This window comes from Mauremys reevesii, linkage group 10 (genome assembly GCF_016161935.1).
Source record: "Mauremys reevesii isolate NIE-2019 linkage group 10, ASM1616193v1, whole genome shotgun sequence".
Taxonomy (NCBI): Eukaryota; Metazoa; Chordata; order Testudines; family Geoemydidae; genus Mauremys; species Mauremys reevesii.
In genome coordinates, this window is record NC_052632.1 from 15,545,674 (window position 1) to 15,565,838 (window position 20,165).

The following is a 20,165-nucleotide window of genomic DNA, read 5'->3' on the forward strand; positions in this document are numbered from 1 at the left end:
GGAGAGAAGTAAGGGAGATGTGGCTTATTGCTAATGTCAAATCCTGGTCATCCTCTTGAGTAGAGAAAAAGATGAAAAGAGGTAGAGGGAGGCAAGCTGGGAGAGAGGATTGACTTGTCTCTCTGATGTCATAGTCCGATTGCTTATCAGTTATGTCACAATCCCGCTGCTCAACAGTGAGTAGTTCATAGGGCAGCAGAAGAAAGGAGAGGAATGTGAAAAGTGGAGAGGGAGGAACGATGAAGAGGGGGAGGGAAAGAGGGGAAGGAAGGAGGGGCCAAAAAGGTCTAGCATTCTAAGATGACTGACACACCTTATGAATCACTAGCTGTGCTATTTAGTGGTGGAGTTAAAACGTTTCATTGAGTGTGATGTTACGGAGAAGCCTATCTTCTACCATACAGTCTTCAGTGATCCCCTTCCATAGTCTTCCTCAACAGTTACTTATGACGATCAGCTTGGCATATATTGTGGTGTAAGACTGGTAAGTGTTGTGATATATATTATTATATTTTTCATATTGGGTGAGATTTTCAAAGGCACCTAGGAGAGTTAGGCAGTTAACTCTGTGCTGCATTAGGATGTAGCTAACACCCATGCAGGGCCTGATTCTCTGTTGTACCAAATTTCCACAAGGTGTAGCAGAGACAGGATGGGTACGAGGGTGCTCAGGGAGCCACTTATAGTTCTCTGATCCTCTGCCCAGCCATGGCCCTAGCATAGGTTAGAGTAGCCTGGTGGCTGTTCTTACCAGCTGGCAATGGTCCCCAAATGACTGGCCTCCAGCAGAGAATAAGCCATCCTCATCCCTGTCCTCCCTCTGCTTTCCCCACCCTCTGCCTTCTGCACTGGAGACTGCAGGGAGGGTGCTGTAGGATCTATTATCCACCAGCAGTTCCCTTAGGGAACGGCCGACAGGGGCGATAGGGACAGATTCTGTGCCTCTTGCATTGCGGCTATAGCACACAGGTCCGTGTTGGTGGTAGAGTTAATGAATGGTTGTAAGCCTTTGAGATCGTTGGATGAAAAGTGCTACTCACATCCACATATTGGTATTAATTTTCAAAATCCATGAATTTCTTTTCTGAGCCAGACAGTGAGGGCAGCATTCCCCTCTGTCAGATCAACTATACACTTAAGGTATGTATAAGAAAACCCAAAACAGAAAGGATGTGGCAAAATAGATGGCAATTGATGGGAAAAATACACCATCATCTGGGTATATTAAAAGGCTTACCTCCAGAATTGCTAATGAGCACTCAGAAGGTCTCAAAAGCATTATAAATATCCATGGACCCATAGATATGTTCTGTTTTATGATTTTTCTCTAGTAATTCACTTTACCCCCAGTCTTCCCCCCCCAAAAAAACCTGATAAATTGTTCATAGTGAAGATTAATTGGATTGCTTGTGGAGACACTGATCAGATCTATTTTGCTGCAAAACTTTTTATTAATTGCTGTACATTTCAAGTCATTTCAACCCTCAAATATTTTCTTATGGGGAGGAATTCAGGCAGTATAATTCACAAAAAGTAGATAACCACCTGGAGATTTTTGAAGAACAAACAGTTTACTTTGTGAGCAATCAAAGGGGCATTTTCGCCTGCCTAATGACCCAGTTCCATCATGAAGCTGGAGATTCTGACACAAGATATTCCCTCTGTGGCTGCAGCAGACTCTTCTGTCATTGACGAATAGCATTTTTGAAACAGCAAGGTTAGAGGGACAGTCACAGAACAAATGAGGGACACAGATTTCCTGTGTGCCCTTGGGCAAGTCATGTAGTGACTTTGTGCTTCATTTACCCATCTGTAAAATGGGCATAATAGCAGTGTCCTGGCTCACAGGGTTGAGGGAGGTTAAATACATTAGAGATTGTGAGATGCTCAGATATTACCATGACAGGGGCCAGATAAGTACCTAGATAAGTGAGTAGGAATTTCAATTGAGGCCCACCTTTAGTGGGTTGAGCTTTTTTGTTAACAAACTTGAGGCAAAATGTCATGACTACTAAAGTGAAATTATGTGTAACGATAACTACCCCCATGTGAACCAAGCTCCAACTGTCCCTATTGCTCTTGTGTCCTGCTGAGCTGCAATCTCAGAGCCTGTCCAACCTGTTATATACAGCAAGTAGAGATGGCAAGCACTGAATAGACAAGGACATGACTGCACATTCTGATAGCAGTATTGAATAGACCAGTGTTTCTCAACGACCCGTCTGTGGACTGGCACTGGTCCCTGAGATCTCTCTGACACAGTTTAGGAAGGCAGCAAATTGGTCCCTGGTATCAAAGAGGTTGAGAAAACACTGGATTACACAATGTTATGTATGGTAGACGATTACTCCATTTCATGGTAGCATTATAGGGCTACATGAGGCAGGTCCAGAGCCCGCTTTATGCTTACCAGATTTAGTAAGGAGCTGATTGTCTATATGTGACATATGCTAAACAAACATGCTAGCATTTTCAGGAAAACAATCAATGCTTTATATTCATATGACATAAAAGTCTCACTTTCTGGCTAATAATAGTTTTAAGATTAAAACTGGAGAAAAGAACAGAGCAGAAATGAAAGAGGCAAACTAGGAAGATGATAGCATGCAACAGGCTGGGACTGCAAATGAGTGTAACAGAAAAGCAAAACAGAAAGATCACTCAGTTGGAACGAGTGAATGACAAGGACAGAAGAGCGTGACAAGAAAGTCATACAGCAGTGATTCAGGGAATCTAGACAGAAAGCTACCAGCTGATGATGCCCAGGAAAAGAATTACATCAGAGGAAAAGGGAAAGAAATCTAGTAAAGGCTCCATCTACCCTATAGAAAAAGCCATGTTTAAGCAACAAGACTCCAACATGCTCATCTCACATGCTTCTATGTGTCCACATAGCATCATTTATCCTGATATATTTTGTGCCAATTTTGTTGGCCAGTCCACGGCTACCATACGGCACACTGTGCAATTTGTGCAAGTATCCCATAATGCCTCAGCTACTAGTGTCAGAGGGCACAGGATTTTAGATATTCATGATATCTTGCAATCCATTTTGGGATAGCTTCCCATGCAGAGTTGGAAAGTAAAAGAACTGGTTAACCCAACTATTGTACACAGTCATAGTTGTATGGTTCCATATGCTGATCAGAAGAAACACGTTGCAACCCAGTTGCAGCCTAATTGTGTTACAGCCCAGATAATGAACAGGTTCAAAATGCAGTACATCCACACAGTTAGGAATCATGGATTAATATTTTGTGAGTAGACACAAACCATGAGGGGAATCAATTGTATCACAACCTAGTTGTAAAATTAGTTAAAGTGTGCAGTGTAATGTCTCATCTACACGTTAACTCCTCCCATGTTCAGGAAAGTTACAATACAGCAATCTTCTGACAATGCTGAAATACAGTTGTGTCTTGCAGGATAGATGCAACAGCACTGTATTTTAACTGTGTTCCCAAATAGTGCTACAGCTCTTCAGAAGTTTGGGATTTCAGTCAATACATGTTAATACTGCAAGAGCAAATCATGTTTTAACCATGCCAGTGGGCTATTGTTTTTGTAACCAGCTCAACTCTGGAAAATAAGGAACAGTTGGCCCATTAGGGCCAGATCCTGCTAGGTTCTAAACTCCTGCCAAGTGTTGGGGCTTTTTATTTCCATTGAAATTAATGGGAGACAAGGGCACTCATCACCCGGCAGCAGATGCTTAGTGCCACACAGGATCATGACTCCTAGTCCTAATTCACTAATGCTATTGGTTCCCTCACTGCTTGTTCTAAAATCCAGACTGTGACTAAATCCTATATCGGATCCTCAGCAGTTCTCCTGCTTTTGCTTTCTCCACAGAGCTCATGGAGGAGCATGCTACACTCTTCCTTTTGAAAATCAAACTTGCTACTTTACCTCATTCTTGGGAAAAATAATAAAACAAAAAAACCAAACTACTCACTTGATATTTACCATCTCATCTTCAGTCTCTTGCTCCTCCTCAGCAATGTTTTAGAGAAAATAGATTTCTCTTTCCACCAGCTGTTTCAGTTGAGCCTTTGATCTTTTGCATCTTCACTGGCTGATTTCTGACCCTTTCTCAGGATTGAGAGCAGAGGGCCCTTCTCTCAGTGTTTAACAGTTTATTCTTTCCTCTGATCACAGATCCCTCTCTTTTCTCATTCTGCTTGACTTCAGGGCAGTTTTTTATACTACTGATGGCGCTATCCTTCTTTAGTTCCTCCAGTGAGAAAATTGGGGTTTTCTCTCTTGCTTTCAATCTTCCTTCTTTAATCACACCTTTCCCATTTGTAGTGGACCAAGATTTACACCTAGCCTCTATCTCCTCTGTTACTGTAAGACGCTCTCCTTGGGCCTCTTCTCCATATAACTTCTCCCCTGGGGACAATTCACTACTAGCTTCAAATGCAGGCACTATCTATGAAGATGACCCACAACTGCACATCTTCTATTCTCTCTCTATTTTCCATTTAGCTGCCTGTCTTGGCTCTGTCAGCTCTTAGCTACATGATAACTTCCTGAGTCTGAATGCTTCAAGGAGGAAAGTCCATGAGTCTTTGTCTCGTGTTTCTGGCTCCGCTATCAGTATTACTGTCCTTAACTCACACATTTCTTCACTGTCAGAGCAGTTCTCATTTTGATGTGTATGCACTGAATGGTTGGGGACAAACTTGGTACACAACTCCAGGAATGTGGCCTTCCACCCCTGAAAGTTCTGCATCATTCCAGGTTTCAGAGAATACCTACAGCAGCTGTCCAGTTTCATTCACTGCTGCCTCATCATCTGCTCCTCCTCACTATTCTCATTTTCCCTGCTGCATGACCAGCCACTGTGGTGGTTCTGCAAATACAAAAGAATCAGTCATCTTGTCTCTGAAATAGACACAAGAGCTCCACTAATCTGTTCAGCATCCATATTTCTGATGGCGAGATGGTGAAGAGATTGAAAACCTGCACGAAGGAGAGTAGACTATGGGATGGACCAGAGAGAAACATGGGAATTTTAAAAACAGTATGAAAAAGAGAAGATTATGGGATGGAACAGAAGAAATGGTGGGAACTTGACTCAAACTCCCCCAGTTCCCTAAGTTGTGCTGGTATCCCACAGTACACCACAAAAATTTCCCACAAAGTAGTGTGCCAGACAGTGGTTCAGGGGACACTGTGATGCCAACCCACAATACCATATATCTTCTGCCAATACAACCTGGCACTGTGAGGTAGCACTGCACTAGCAAAGGCCGACAAATGTGAATGCACTCTACAGCTATTTTGGCAGATGCTTGCCAGCAGACATTTTACCAAGAAAGCTTTCTAGTGTAGACATGGTTTCAGATACCATGGCCAGAAACCTAGAAATCATCATTCACAAATCATCTTCGTGCTGAACCTTTTTCACTTTTTGAATCTCCTCTGTCTATAAGTCTATTACTGGATCATCTGTATCTTGATTTTATCTCTTGCAAAATCTTGATCTATGTTCGGTTGCAATCCTCTCTTCATGGTGTTCCCAAATTCCTATTATCTAAACTCAGAGATTCTAAAATGCAGCAACCTGGCTAAACTTTCCTTCCAAGAACTGGAAACATGTCCTATCCATAATCACCTTCCCTTGCTTCCCCTCCATTTCTGAATCTACTTCAAAATTGTTCTCCCCCCCCAAAAAAAAACTCCCCATGGGCTCACTTTACCTAACTTCTCTGACCCATCATCCAGCTATTCTCCTGTGTGTACCTCCAGTCTTGACCTCTTCCCCTCAATTTTCCACAGCTGAGGTTGTGTTTTTGCTTGTGCTGTTTCATCTATCTGGAATTCTCACCTCTCCTATCTGCCTTCAAGCCATTGAGTCATTCATGCTCTTTAAATCTCATTTTAAAACCTTCCTTTATGCTTTAATTTACAGCTGACTCTCTGTGTGGTTATGTGATACTGTGAACTGAAGACGCTATATAAAAATCACTATATAAAAATAAGATGTGGTATATTGTCTCAGCTCTCCATGGAAAAATAAAACTGGTGTGACATATTGCACAGAACTACAAGATATTCAAAATCTGGAGCTGACTTTTTATAGGGGAAATAAAGTAGCTAAACTAAACTAAAAGCAAGTGACCGCGAATGTATTTGATTAACGGACTGACATGACTATATACTTTTAATGTTCATAGAACAATAAAAAAGGCTACACAGTAAAATTTATCTCAGTTTAGTAAGCCAGAATCATTCTTGTAAACTCCAAACATCTTCCTATGCAGAAGTGGGTAGAGTGGAGAGCTGAAAAGATGAAATTGTGTAAAATCTTTGGAGCAGCAGTCACATAAATAAATAATTAAAGGGAAAAATACTAACAGATCATGCTGGTTTCAGTGAGCAAAATCTTTTAATCAGACTGACTTCAAAGGGGATGCCACAGGAATTCTCCTCTCTCTCCATAGAGCGCTCAGCTGCAAAGTTGTTTGAATATAAGGTTGCATGCGTCAGTGATTTAGTTGTGAAATATTCCTGGAATGGGAAGAAGCCGCACAAAGGTCTTGAAGCTCTGGTCCGAGGTAAATAATACGTCAGGAAACTTGTAACAAACAATGACACAAACCACAAAAACAGACCTGCCACCTCTAATTGATGTGGAAGGTGGTTCCATCCCTTACTCTGGACCAAGGCAGCTTTTGAAGGTAGCTTTTAAAGTGTGTGATTCTGCAATATGTAAGTTCCCGGACACATCTTTAAATAGAATCGCTTGTTTTTAACTCTCCCCATTTAGATGGTCACTGTTGGAGGCAGAGCTCTGCAGAGAAATATATAGAGGAGGGAGCACTGGTGCCCTGGATGGGGAGTTACTGAACATTTAATACATGGGGATGGCGGGGGGGGGGGACATTTCCCTGACCTATCAATACATTTTTGTCTTGTGTTATTATGATTCATGTTACAGTTGCCACAAAACTGCTTCCTATTTGACACTTTGCCCCTTTCCTTCTTCTTCCTCCTTATCCCTCCTCCCCCCTCGCCCCGTTCTCCGTCCTTCCTACCCATCAGCCCTACCCCCCCCCCGCCCTCCTTCCCAATCTCCTGTCCCACCCTCTTCTCACCCACACTTGCCGCTCGCCTCCCCTAAGCCTCTGCCACGCTCCCCCCTTACCTCACCTACTGCCCTGCCCCCCTCTGCTCTGCCCCCCCATCCCACGGCTGGGTCAGGCGGCTGCGGCGTGCTGGGGCGCTGTCCCTTTAACTCCCTCTCTGTCCAGCTCTGTGGTTCACGTCGCCGCCGTCCCCTGTAATAATTAGTTGCGGGAGCCGGTGCCACCCTCCCGGCTCCGCCAATCAGCGCCCGCCCGCGTCACTCTCAGGGCAACGAAACAGGGGGAAAAAAAGTTTAGTAAAGAGCGAGCGAGCGGGGCCGGCGGCGGCGGCCGGGCGAAGTGGGGGCTTCAGCGGGCCCTGGAGCCAGGTAAGAGCGGGTGCCAGGCTACGGGGGCCCGCTGGGCGGCTGTCTCGGACGGGCGGCCCCCCAGCATGGGGATGGGGGCAGGCTCCCCTCCCGCACCGTGGCCTGGAGCGTAAGGGGACCAGCGGCCCCGGCCGGGGGCGCCCTGACCGCAGCGGGGTGGGGGGCCCGGAGTGAGGGGGGCGCCCTGACCGCAGCGGGGTGGGGGGCCCCTGACCGCAGCGGGGGGGGGGGCCCCTGACCGCAGCGGGGGGGGCCTGAGGAGGGGGCGCCCTGACCGCAGCCGGGTGGGGGCCCGGAGTGAGGGGGGCGCCCTGACCGCAGCGGGGTGGGGGCGCCCTGACCGCAGCGGGGTGGGGGGGCCCTGACCGCAGCGGGGTGGGGGGCCCGGAGTGAGGGGGGCGCCCTGACCGCAGCGGGGTGGGGGGGCCCTGACCGCAGCGGGGTGGGGAGCCCGGAGTGAGGGGGGCGCCCTGACCGCAGAGGAGTGGGGGGGGGCCCGCAGCAGGGGGGGACCCCGGGAAGAGTAAAGGGAGGCGAGGGGTGGCTAAGGAGGGGCCCCCATAGGGGAATATGGAGAATAGGGGCAGGTGGGGCGCACCCCTCCCACACACAAACATGGGATGTGAGTCTCACTCAAGGAAGCTGCTGTTCTGTTGCCCCCACCCCAGTCCTGGATGTTTGTGTGGATGAGTCAGGTGAGCGTCCAGGAAGGAGCATCTGGCTATGTGGCTCAGCCTCTAGGACTTCCTGTAATTTGTAGGGCACGGGGAGAGGGGGATCCATGGGACTTGGACTCAGCCCATCAGGTACAGAGGGTTGAAGGAGTCAAAATTGAGTTCCACGCAGTGTGTTGTATTTAATTGTGGTTTCTCCCTTTTTTGGGTTGTTTCTTCTCTTCTTCCCCCCTCCCCCCCCCAACACTAATAGTGTGAAAGCCCAAGGGCAACCTTATAAGGGTAGAATTTCTACTAGTGTCCTTCAGTGACAATTCACCTTCCCTTGTTGTTACTCAACTTGTTTGCAGGTATCTTGGCTTCTGCTGTAGGGAGGCTGAATTTCAGGGGTGATAGGTTTCAGAGTGGTAGCTGTGTTAGTCTGTATCAGCAAAAACAACGAGGAGTCCTTGTGGCACCTTAGAGACTAACAACTTTATTTGGACATAATTGAATTGTCTCATTAGAATTGGTAAGGTAACCCCCGTGTGTGTGTGTCTTCCTACTGTATTTTCCACTCCATGCATCTGATGAAGTGGGTTCTAGCCCATGAAAGCTTATGCCCAAATAAATTTGTTAGTCTCTAAGGTGCCACAAGTACTTCTCATTGTTTTTTCAGAAGTGATGTGATTTTTCTGTTTTGTAGAGTGTTATGTGATCTTTCCAAACAAAAGGTGCTATATAGAGGTGGTCAGAATAGTTTGTTTAACCAATCCAAGATGCGTTTTTGAGAGAATTTTCCTAAATTGTTTTTTCAACCAGCTCTTCTGTTATGTAAACACAGTGACTGCTGCTTCTGTTGTAAGGGTAAGGATTGGGTAAGGATTGAGTTTGTATGCTTGTGTGTTTTTATATAGCAGCCAGCACTCCATTGGAGGGGTTAGGGCCTTAGGGCAGTACTATAATATAAATATTTACTACTAGGATGGCTTCAGTCCAGAACACCTGGCTGTTTTGGGAGTATGTGGATGAATTTTTGCTTACTGAACAACCTAAATTGTGGTACTAAGCTCCTAGTCGAACCAGTGTGTATGATTGACTTAGGATTTCATTTTAAAATATTACATTTTTTCTAGTCCTTACACTTGTGAAAATAACCTTCCCAATGTAACCTTGATGCAGTGCTCACTCTCCAGTCTCTGAATAGCCTGAAATGCTAGGCGTGAGTGGTGTGAACATCTCCTTTTGTCTCAGTGGGTTGTTAACTCTGAAAGAATGAGTTCCTACAGGTCAGCATTAATTATCTCACTGAACTGTTTTTACAGAAGCATGCAGTGAATGTATTTATGTAGTGACAGATACTCACCAGGAGTGGTGGTGGCAGAAGCGGCTGCACCTCTTTTTCCCAGGGTTTATGGACGTGCACAACTAGATGTGTCTTGCACAGTTGCACTGAGGTCCTTTCCCTGACTCTTTGTCTGCACTTGTTCTGTGACTGAAATCTGTGCCCAAAAGGCCTGGGGGGAGTGGGTAGAGAAATTAGCTGGTGGGTTTTTTTTCATTCTGCTGAGGGTATATAATCTACTCTCAATTATTGTGTCAAACTTCTATTAACATTAGTGTATTGAGGGTAGTATATATTTCGAACTTTGTAGCCATGACCTTTAAAACTGAAATTCAGTCCTCTTCATTTAATCCAATTATTCCTTGTTATAGCCTTCTGGTTCCACCTTAAATAATTCCTTTCTTGGTGTGTTTACACTCTTTGAATTCTAGATGGTTAATCATACTCTCATTCCCTTAGATGATCAGCAGAGTTATATGTATCTAGTCCTAAACTTTCCTTAATTTCTTAACCATTTCCTTCAGGCTCCTTGATAACTTCTATCACGGCTCTTTGAATTCTCTCTAATCTATTGATATCTTTCTGGTACTGAGGTACATAGAAATGGACTTTGCACTAGAAATGGTCTCCAATGTGTCATATAGAAGGGGATGGTCCCCTTCTATCTAGTCCAGGGATTCTCAAACTTAATCGCATTGTGACTCCCTTCTGACAACAAAAATTACTGGGGGGGGGAAGAAGCCTGAGGCCGCCCGAGGCCTGCCACCCCGGTGGAGGGGTGTGTGGGGCCAAAGCCTGAGCCCTCTGCCCCTGGCAGGGGGCCAGAACTGAAATCCAAGGGCTTCTGCCTCAGGCAGGAGCCCTGTAACCTGATCCCTGCCATCCAGGGCTGAAGCCCTCAGGCTTCGGCCCCTGGCAGCGGAGCTCAGGATTCAGCTTCAGCCCTGGACCCCAGTAAATCTTAAGCCAGCCCAGGCAACCCCATTAATAAGGGGTGGCGACCCACTTTTGGGGCCCAACTCACAGTTTGAGAACCCCTGATCTGCCTTTTTGTTCTTCCCAAAGTGTCATTGTGTGGTGTGTGTGTGTATAGTGTTGTGGGCTTTTTTTGTTTGTTTTTTTTGCTATATATCACTGCAAGCTTATATCTGATTTGATATTTACTACTGCCCCTCTATGACTTTTGGTGTGATTTCTTTTCAGTTGTCTCCTTCACTACTGAATAGTTGTGATTTTTTTTTCTCCAACTTTTCTTTTCATTTTCTTTTCTTTTTCTTTATTTTTTAAAGAGAAAACCGAAACTCTTTCCTGCATGTTTTTATGCCTTCGGGTCCCTTGGTGGTGGTGGTGGTGTTATTTTTTGTCTTCATAAGCAATTAGTTTGGTATATTATACATATGGAAATTGTCTTCTAGTTTGTCATATTGTTTTGCTCTTATAACTCAAGTGGTGTATGTTTGAAGATATAAGAACTTACGGTAGTTATAAATTCAGCATCTGACTACCTTAAACTCAAACAGTCTGCACAAAACCCCATACAAATAACTTTAAGAAGAGAGTGGTAAGTTATCAGTAGATGACAGAAATATTAACACAAGCTACTGAGAAGTTACTATGGTTACTGATTAGGGTACCTCCTGTTCCTGTGAAAATGTGTGCTTTCTTGTAGCAACTATATTAATCACTTCTCTTTAAATAACCATAAGTACACTTGGCAGCTAATTGGGATAAAGTTGTATGCATCTGGATCTTGAGTAGCCTTTTGGAATCAGGTGTTGAACAAATTTTGGCTTGTTCTATATAGGCTTACTGGACATGCTTATTTCAGTTTAGCGAAAAGGGCAAACATTGATATATACATATTCTTAGGCCATTGAATTCAGCATGCTCAACCATACTGTAGGATGCTGCTGTCCCATCTGAGCGAGATGGCTGATGCCAAGGGAATGGTCTGGATCCTTCCACAGGGACTGTAGCCAAAAGGCATGATGTATGTCGTCTGTCACCAGAGCTTTCACCTGTATAGTTCTATAATAGTCACTACTCTTTCCTGGTCTTATTGAATATCGTAACCCTTCGGAGTGATTGAGACTTCTTGAAGCTGCAATTGTCAGAAAGATATAGCCAATACTCAACTGTTTATCTTCAGGAAATCTCTGTCACCCAGCATCTGGGTGAAAAACTGGCTGAAGCTACTCTGCCCTTTTTTATGCTTCTAGGCAGAAGGAAGCACTGTGAGGTGTTTTCTGCCACGCAGATAATTTTGGACTATTGGAGACTTTAGGGTATCTAATGTATAGGGTCCTTCAGGATATTTTATTATGCTTTCTTATAGCATCAGTCACAAAAACACATTTGACCTTCTATGGCTAGCCAGGCATCTAAGGCCTGGCCTTGGTCATATGCACTTTTATTATTTCCAGACTTGATTGTAGCAGTGCAATATATCTTGGATTGAAAGCATCAAGAAAAGCACTAGAAAGACTCAGAGGGGTAGCCGTGTTAGTCTGGATCTGTAAAAAGCGACAGAGTCCTCATGCATCTGATGAAGTGGGTATTCACCCACGAAAGCTTATGCTCCAATACGTCTGCTAGTCTATAAGGTGCCACAAGACTTTGTCACTTTTTACTAGAAAGACTGTGAGGTTACCAAGAGCACATCTGTATACCGCTCATTCTGCTGGCTTCCTGTGGAACAAATAGTTAGATTCAAGGTCTTGGTCCTAATCCTCTGGTTTTACCCTAGAATACGTGAAATACTGCTTAACCATCCAGGTGCTTGACTGCCATTGACAGTTTTGCCCCTTTTGAATAATGGAATTGTATATCACTAAGGAGAAGCTCATCTGCACAGGGGAGAGTTTGTTCTTGGTGGTGGAATTCACACCCACAGGATCAAAGGATGAACACTAACTTCAAAACTTTCAGCTGAAAATGCAAATCTCCATTCTTTGATCTTTCCACACAGCTACTCATAACCTACTAGCATATCTGCAAAATGCAATCTCATGCAACTAACTCAGGGAGGAGCTGGTATACATAGAATACATCAGTGATGTAAATCACTCTCTCTTTTGAGGATGATGTCCAGATACCATGCCCATCACCATGGTATAAGAAAGTGAACAGAATAGTCTTTGGAATATACTTTTGAAACAATGATATGAATGTTCATGTAGTCATGGCACTAGTGTACATGTAAGTCATCTGTTGAGAGAATGGCTATTTTTATAGAATAAATTAGAGTATTCAGAGATAATCTGGTGATCAATAGGTATACTATTTTCAAAATTATTAAGAATAGTAAAGTTTTTGTATATAGCAACTTCAAAAGCATAATCACTGTTTGTGTAAATATTCATAAATTTTGAAATTTGCCTGGAGTGGGAAAGAATTTGCAAGCTAAATAACTAGCACCATAACTTAAAATTAAAAGGCAGATAACGGTGGAAAGCAGGCTAAAAGTTAGAGCTGCATTTCTTTAAAAAACACACCCAAGAATGAATCCCATAATAGTCCTGGAGGCTGAAGACTTTTTTCCACAGTGCAGGTACAGCACATGAAAGCTGTAGTTCCCTATGTTGCTTTGCCATTTATTAACCTGTAGAAACCTAGAGGTAAGTGTTATGTTTTTCCTAAGACTGCTTCACAAATGGCACCAATTTTTGTGATTCACACATGTCCATAGGACCTGGACTGAGACTGACATGTTTTTACATAGATCACTGAACAGCCTTCAGATGAAAGCTTTTGATCACTACCATTCATTCTGTTCCGTTTGAACTGGAGACTTACATGTAACAGGCTCAGTTCTTTTCCTGAGCTATCTAGTCTCACTAACTTGCTGTATCTTTTATGTATCTTAATATTGCACTAGAAATAGACTTCTGGGTTTTCTACAATTAAAATAATCAAGTGAGACTAAGGCACCTTCTTTTCTTACTCTTGTCTCCAGTGCAAGTTACAGTAGCAGCTAAAATTTGAATTTGTCTTCAAGTTGCTTATGCTCAGAGCTTCCCTAATTAAGTAGCAGATTGCAACTACGATGATCACATCAGTTTCACTCTGCTGTCTCTGCAGATGTTACAAGAGCAGCAGAGGCTTAACTTCTCTTCTGAGTTTGAAATAAAGTGAATTTCTCCAGACTGTGATCCAGAAAAATATAGGATGTGTGCAGAAATTAAACCTATAAAATTAGTGTCCTTCGTGCTGATTTCCAACAATCCTGATTGTGGTTTTCTTTGAGGCTGGACAGGGATTTGAGCAACAAAATTTCAACCTGGATTTCTAACCCCTAAATTCAGCTGTAGTCACACACGAACTTTGATATGTAATAAATAAGAATCCAAGCCAGTTATATCCTTACCCCACTTCTCTGACTTTTTTGTGTGTGTGTATGGGGGGGGTGTCTGTTTACTTCACAAGGGCAGCAAACTATTCCCTGGCCCACTTAGTAAAAGTAGGGTATCCTTGGACAAAATTGTCTCCCCTTTCACTACTATGCAGTGTGCTATTTATTTGGATGTTGTAGATCATCTGATGGTGGCTGCATTTCTGTGGTGATGGATAGGTATGGATTTTTAAAGCACTCTGGGATTCTTCAGGAAGAAAGGTACTATGTAAATACAATATAAGGTTGTATATGTAAGCAACAAAACTTATTTTTAGGGCAGAAGATTGTTGCCTTTCCAGAGCAGGGTGGTTTTTATGATAAGATTTTTTGACTGTAGCTATTGTTCTCACAGACCTACAACTTCATGAACTCCAAATTGAAAATTAGAAGTTTGTCCTAGGTATCATTGTGCCCCTTTACAAGTCTTACTCATGTTGCTTTTTATTTGCCTAAACTATGTTCTTGCCATCGATTGCTTAGATTGCGTGGCAGTTTTATGATTTAATGCTGTCTTTTGCAATACAGCTGTGAAACTATATGAAGAGGATCTGAGTAACTTTAGTCTTAATGTTGTGTGCATTCAAAGTACAGATCCCTCGCAAAGCATCTTGGGATTAGGCCTCTGAACTGACTTTTTCAGTTAGTATATTAGGCACTAGAATACATTGTGCAGCTGTAGAGCCTTCTTAAAGTTAGCCCCCCCTTTTTTATTTAAAAAAAGCCTTTGTTAGAAAGTGGTGCATGCATTAAAATTCAGCCTAGTATTTTGCTGTAAATATTCCCCTCGAATGTGGGTAATAATTTAGTCACAGCAAAATACTACGTTATCTTGGACTTCTAAACTATTTTGCTATTGTAGATGAAAAGGGCCCATTGCTCTACAAATACAATCTTGGAGACCCTATATAAAACAGTTATCCCTCAACACTGTTGAAACTGGCATCCATTTTGCAGTATAGCCTAGACCAGTGTTTCCCAAACTTGGGACGTGTAGGGAAAGCCTCTGGCAGGCCGGGCTGGTTTGTTTTTCTTGCTATGACCGCAGGTCCAGCTGATCGCAGCTCCCACTGGCCGCGGTTCGCCACTCCAGGCCAATAGGGGCTGCTGGAAGCAGCAGCCAGTACGTCCCTTGGCCCACACTGCTTCCAGAAGCCCCTATTGGCCTGGAGCAGTGAACCGTGGCCAGTGGGAGCCGTGATCGGCCGGACCTGCGGTCATGGCAGGTAAACAAACCGGCCCGGCCCACCAGGGGCTTTCTCTACACAGGCGGTGTCACACGTTTGGGAAACACTGGCCTAGACCTTAATTATTTCAGAAGGAAAGCTGCTGCAATGGAGTCTTGAGGAAAGAGGCGTGAGAACAAGAGGTCTGGGAATTGGCTGTTCTCCCTGGAGATCCTTGTTTCCTCCTCCTGTCTCTCCTGCTCTAGCTTTTCCCTTGTATTAAAAAAAACAACACCACAAAAACCCCACCCCGTACCCCCCACCCCCAACAAAACCCGACAAAAAGTACAAATGTGCAGATAATTCACAGCTTGTACCATCCTGGGTAGAGTTTGAAATGGATGAAATATTAAACCCATGAAAATCTTTCATGTAATACAACACTTAACTGAGTAAACTGTGGTGGCACTAAAAGGGGGCAGGTGTCCTGTTCATCTGTCAGTCCGCAGATTACAGCATTTTCTGGGTTGAGTCAGGGAGAGGTCTTCCTGAAGTGATCTGTGCATGTGTGAGACCTAATGCGAGATGCCTCTTTATTCTGTGCAACTTTTTCCCCTTGAATGTCAGGCTTGTCAGTTAGGTAGACTTTTCTGTCAGGTGGGGAGGGAGCTGTTCAGATTTCTTTTTTTTTTTTTTTCCAGTGATGCCTAAAATCTTGTTAATGCAAACTGACAGCATTTTGTATTATTCAGTTATGAAGTGTAAAGATCAGCCAAATAGAATATTTAATCATAAGCTAATTATCAGATCTAATTATTAAAATCAATTCTTTTTTAAAAATAGCTTTAAAATAGTGTTAGATAAACAAACAAAGATTGAATCAGCAAAAAATAAAAACCACTCACTGTCTCTGACACAGAAACATACCTAGACCCTGGTAACATCCAGATGTTGGCTTTCAAACGATGGAAAACACTTTTGCTGAGTCATGTCTTAAATTAGCAGAAGAAAGCAGGTTGAAACAATTGACTGACTTCATATTTTCAAGTTTAGACTACTAAATCATACCTTGAAAGTTACATATTGTGTACTTAATTTTTCAGTTAGTTTATTATGTGGTTTTTAAATAGTGAATTTATTCCTGGAGCTTGAATTAAATTTTATCCTATATTAAAAAGCAAGCAGCAGTTAAGCTTTATATAGATAGAATTCTTTCCATTTCACTTCATGAAGTTTTACCGTACATCTAGTTCTTTAGTAATAGACTGATCAGATTTGTCAAAAGTATGTATTCTTTAACATCACCTTTATGTTTCTAGATAAAACCCTATGAATCCATATGGTTTTGAGGGTTATGTTCAAGATCTGGAGTAGCAAAATCTAGGCTTGTATTGTTCAGTTTTATGTAATGTTAATTGGTATCCAGCTAGTCAAAATAATGTAATAAAATACCTTAGGTTGGCACAACTAAAGGCTTGTGTGCTGTTTCTTTAAGAAACCAGCTTGTCCAGGGTGTTTTAACCAGATTAACCTAACATGCTAGCAAGGAAAAGTTCTTTAAATAATGGATATTAAGTTTTACCAATCACAGATACAAGTTTTAGTGAAAGGGTGGAGTTTTTTCCATATCAGCCAGTAGAACTAAAGAAGGTGGGGCTTTCTGTTCAGGTTAGGTTGCTCAGGAGTACAGCTTCCAGTGAAGTTAATCTGGGGTGAAGCAAACAGAAAATTGTGCAGATTTTCTTGGTAGGATTTTTTTGTTTGTTCTAATCTTGTTGTATTTCTTCATTTTACCCTCTAAGGCACTTATGCTTATGTGTGTGCCAAATTTTGTGATTGTTTTGTTTTCCAGTGCTGGCAGAATATTAAAATGTATGCGGGGAAGCAGAACAAAAGGGCTCTTTGGGCAGGAAATAAGCTGTTGAGAGATGCAAACTTGATTGAGTTTCTTTTATCATTTATTGCTAGTTTAAAGTTTGATATTTTTATTTGAAAAAGTCAAGTTGTACAACAGTATCTTACCTAGTTGTGTTAATTGTAAAAAATTGAGGATCATGCTGCTGTTTTCTATAATGTTTTGTAACTCCAAAAGAGCTTTATTTTTAACTCTGACTTTTCTGGTTCTGATGAGACTTGAATTAACTGAATGTGACAGTTGCTACTAGATTATACAATGATAACATTTGTTTAAAGTCATCTGCCTTAATTTTAAGTCATGTCCATGTTTGTCACTTAAGATTGATACTATTTATTTTTTGTGTTTATACATAAAAAGGAGAAGAACACTTTGTACAGATTTTGGTGTATTTGGAACAGTGTATGCAAAGAGGCTTAAAAGCTAGATTTAATGTTTTCTAAGTCCCCCCCCCCCACTCCCCTTTTCTCTTGATATTCTGGGAAGTTGTATTAAGGACCATCAGAGCTCTGATTTTAAAACAAACAAACAAAAACAAAAGGGGGCCAGGGGAGGAAATTCATTCCTCTTGCGGTCCTTCCTGCTGAAGATGGAGCTTCCTTCAAAACTAATCAATACAGTACCACTCCAAATCTTGTGTATTACTTGAGCATAGTGTAGTAGTTACTTGTTACTTGGGAGCAGGGAGAGGGTTATCTTCATTTCGCCCCCCCCCCCGCCTTTTTGGCTTTCATATGTAGGGATGAGTTTTTGTAATACCTTTTCTCAGTGTCCCAAGGGTCTTCAGGCTTGGAACATGCTATAAATTTAGTATTATGGAGAGGAGTTCCTATTGAGTATTGCAAAGTGTTTTTACTGTGATCCCTTTGTATTCCTAGACAGAGAGATCAGATAGTGCCCAAGTCTGGGTATTTGGTTCAAATGCAAGGCATACTTTTTTTTCTTTTTCTTTTTTTTTAATATAAAAAAGCCTTCCCTAATTCCCCCCCCCCCTTCACAAAACAGTGTCTGTATGTGAATGCACGCACAGATGTATTCATACACACCTGCTCCCGGGGATCAAAGAAATACTATGTTATGTTCTCTGACATTGATTAACATTAATGCTTAAATACCAAGTTGATGGATACATTACAAATAGCTAAGATGCGGCAGTACCTGGAAGTTTGGGGAATAGAAGAACAGACACGAAAATCAAACCAGGATCTTCCAAGTGACAGTGCAAAGCACTTCACAAGATAATTAGACATGGTCAACATGGTACACTTCACACATTTTCAATTTTCCATTAGTTAATTTTCTTTTTAAAAAAATTTGGATCATAAATTGTTTTCATTTTTGTCTAAGAACATCCTATTACAGTGGCATCTCAGACTTGGTTCAGTATTTTATAGGCTTACATACACTTATTACATATTCTGATCTTTATTATGGAATAATTTCATTCACTTTCTAAAATTTTTTGGGAATGTGTTTTACTCCTAGAAAGTATTGTTACAAAATGTGTGACCATCAAACTATGGAAATATTTTTAATACTCATCAGTAGCTCTACTGGCCATTCTAACTGCCCTTGGGCCAGATGCCTCTTATTTAAATTGCTACTCTTTAATTACAGCAGAAAGGGAGTACTTCAACAAAAGTTGACTTTAAGTGCAAAGTATCACAAACATCTTTCAACTGAAGTTAGGCCTTAATTGAGTGACCAGAGTTCATGTTTCAAATGAAAGAAAAAATAAACTACAGGCTTATACTTGTGCAAACTAAGCCTGTATTATATGTATGTATATTTAATGCACACAAGCAAAATCAGACATATTTGTGTAATATTAAATACTAATTATGCAGAATGCTTCTTTTACTTAGCTCACATTTTCAGCAGACTTTTCTAGTTTAACTTATTTCAAACCAGTCAGTGGTTGAAGCAACCATTCTTTAATTTTTCTTGTACATGATCTACTTAGCTAGTAAAGATGGGACCAGTAATTTTCCTGATGCATTAAACTTTTGAACAGGTCACTTCTGAGTCTTCACCTCATGTATATAATTCTGATTGGCCCTAAAGGATAAATGTACCACTTTGCTGGCGTGGCTGGAGAACTTCTGTATCAAGATACAACAGGCATTCTTGCCTATATTCAGGATTATAGCTAAGCAATCTGCATAGATTTGCTAGTTATTCCAACAATTTTTACTAGTAAAACATCATCTTACACAGACAAGTCTTCTACACACAGAGGGGTGTATATTCTGTGTTTGGAGATTCATGTACATACTACTTATGTCAAGATGGAAATTTACACATCTGATGTAAGTGAAGTTTACATTCTCTTTAAGTTTAAACTCCTAACTGACACTTAGGGCTAGATCATGCTTTCTTCATCCATTCATGGAAAAGGACCCATTCTTCCTCCCACCTACCTTCTGAAGTCACTCCATGGAGTAGTGGTTGTGGTCCTGCATTGAGCATGGGTGTAGCTGAAGCACACTGCCCCACCTGGCTCCCCCTTCAGCTCTATGCAAACTACAGTACTTGGGAAAGATAGTACAACTTGGGGCTGTATTGCATTTCTCATGGAACTCCCTTCATGGTGAAGCTACTGCTTTAAGGTTGTCCAAAGTAGGAAAAGTGGTGTAGTATTAATATGTTTGTAAAAACTGCCTTGTCCATACTAGAATTTTTACCACGTTTGCCATGTTAGGTGTTAGCTACCATGTGTAGCTATTTTTCTAGTGAAGACAGGGCCTAAGTGGGGATCCAAGGGGCAGCTTTGGCTGTTGGTGCTGTGCTGCCAGCAAGTGGATTACGGATAGGGTACTGGAGGTACCGAGCTCATACATAAGATCAGGGACTTCAAGTGGATATCTTTGGCTTGCCATGGTGTGGAATTTTGCTGCGGAAGAGGTTGATTGTACTGTAACAAAGTTGTGTGAAAATAGTCAATCAATAAAATGACCTGTAAAGCAATAAAAAATAGCTTTGGCCCATTAAGATGTATATAACAGAGGCTTGAAACGTTTCTTCAACATAACGTGTTTTTGGTTTTTTCTGCTTTGTCTTTTTTATTGTAGAAATATCAGAAATGTTAAGTCCTTCTTCCCTGATTTTGTTGGATGTGTGAGGGTGTGTCTACACTTTGAGATGAAGAGGTAAACTCCAGTTCAAGGAGCCACACCCCTGGTAGTTCTGATTGAGCTAGTGTGCTAATAATAGTGTATAGCAGCATGAGCAGTG

General features: G+C 42.1%; 1 protein-coding gene across 4 annotated transcripts in view; it reads left to right on the forward strand.

The window, feature by feature from the left end:
- Nucleotides 1–222: 222 nt before the first annotated feature.
- Nucleotides 223–20,165, forward strand: part of ZFAND6 (zinc finger AN1-type containing 6) — a 57,335-nt gene continuing 37,392 nt past the window's right edge. Inside the window, exons 1-2 of one of the 4 annotated variants that reach the window (XM_039492512.1) lie at nt 223–484; nt 13,992–14,072. The gene's annotated coding sequence lies outside the window, so the exon portion shown is untranslated. Of the gene's footprint in view, nt 485–7,323; nt 7,463–13,991; nt 14,073–20,002; nt 20,081–20,165 lie in introns of those variants that run through there. The other 3 variants (XM_039492513.1, XM_039492510.1, XM_039492511.1) reach the window with 3 other exon arrangements.